The sequence below is a fragment of the Lactuca virosa genome, chromosome 9 (genome assembly GCF_052849685.1).
Source record: "Lactuca virosa cultivar CGN04683 chromosome 9, Lactuca_virosa_CGN04683_v6, whole genome shotgun sequence".
In the NCBI taxonomy this organism is placed as follows: Eukaryota; Viridiplantae; Streptophyta; class Magnoliopsida; order Asterales; family Asteraceae; genus Lactuca; species Lactuca virosa.
The window spans coordinates 298,144,775-298,146,218 of NC_136434.1; the positions used below are offsets into that span (position 1 = coordinate 298,144,775).

General features: G+C 38.0%; 1 non-coding gene across 1 annotated transcript; it reads right to left on the reverse strand.

Moving 5' to 3' along the window:
• Window positions 1–853: 853 nt before the first annotated feature.
• LOC145141590 (small nucleolar RNA R71) lies at window positions 854–960 on the reverse strand. Its single transcript, XR_013722784.1, has one exon. It is a non-coding gene; the product is annotated as a small nucleolar RNA R71 (small nucleolar RNA).
• Window positions 961–1,444: the final 484 nt, after the last annotated feature.

The window sequence follows — 1,444 nt, forward strand, 5'->3', positions numbered from 1 at the left end:
ATCTGATAAAACCCCCACTTTTAGTTGTTTTTCTTAGTTTAGCTTTTAGTAATTATTTTATTAATTAAATATCGTTCTCTGTGATCGACACCCGACTTACCCAAGCTATACTATAATATGACTAGGTACACTGCCTATAGGTGCATAGTTAATATAAGTTTGTTAGGTTATAAATTTAAAATTTGATAGGTATAATTTGTGCACATCAAGTTTTTGGCGCCGTTGCCGGGGAACGGCTTATTTGATTTTTAATTTAATTGCTTTTAGTTATTCTATCCTTTTTGTGGGGTAAAAACCACAAAAAGTTACTTTTGTTTCATTTGTTTATTTTAGTTTTTTTTTCTCTCTGAGACGCAACCACGACGTGGTAATCTTCACCACGTCGTGGTCTCGCTTAAGTTAGTTTTTCATTTATTTGTTTTTTGTTCCTTTTACGCGTGTTTTTCTAGTTTTATCTTAGCAGGAAAAAATGGGGGACATCATGACCATGTCAATGGAAGAGTACAAGCGACATATGAGGAATGAAAACAGATGGGGTCTTGATCCACCAAAAATCCCAACCACGACAAAGTTTGAACTTCCGGGGCACATTATTAATATGTTAAAAGAACTACCTTTTTATGGGAAGGAGCACGAGGACGCTTATGAGCATATAGAAGAGGTGGTGGAGATTTCACATTATTTTAACGCACCAAACGTGAGTAAAGATGCGGTGATGCTACGACTTTTACCGGTCACATTGAAGGGTGAAGCAAAAGAATGGTTAAAATCACCTCCTTTTGGAGCAATCACGTCATGGGCTGATTTTAAGACTGAGTTCATCAACCAATTTACTCCTCCTTTGAAAGTGGAAAAACTTAAAAGAAACATCCAGAATTTTGAACAATTGGAAGGGGAGTCTCTACATGAAGCTTGGGAGCGTTACAAGAGATTTTTATGACATTGCCCTCAACATAACTTGAATGTGCAACAAGAAATCTTGATATTTTATGATGGAGTCAATGTATGCACTCGTCAACTTCTAGACTCACAAGGGCCCATGACAAAGAAGGATTCGGCTACTAACAAAGCTTTAATTGAAGAATTTTCCAAGCATTCAAGGGAGTATCACAACCCAAGGGGGGAGGATATCACGAGAAGAGGAGCGAATGGAGATGGAGCTTCTGATGTCCTAACAATGGTAATGGCAAAGCTCGATGCCATGGAAAACAGGCTCACAACGATGGATGGATCAATTAATGTGGTATACGATAGATACGAATCTTGTGGAGGATCTCACTCTGTAAGGGATTGTGAATTGGAATACAAGAGAGCTCAAAACACGGCAAAATATCAACAACTAGAGCATAATCTCTACCAACTAGAACGAGTTCAATCCGAGAAGATAGATGCTCTCGAGTCAATGCTATTTAGATTCATGGAAGCTAGCGAAAAAAGACATGAT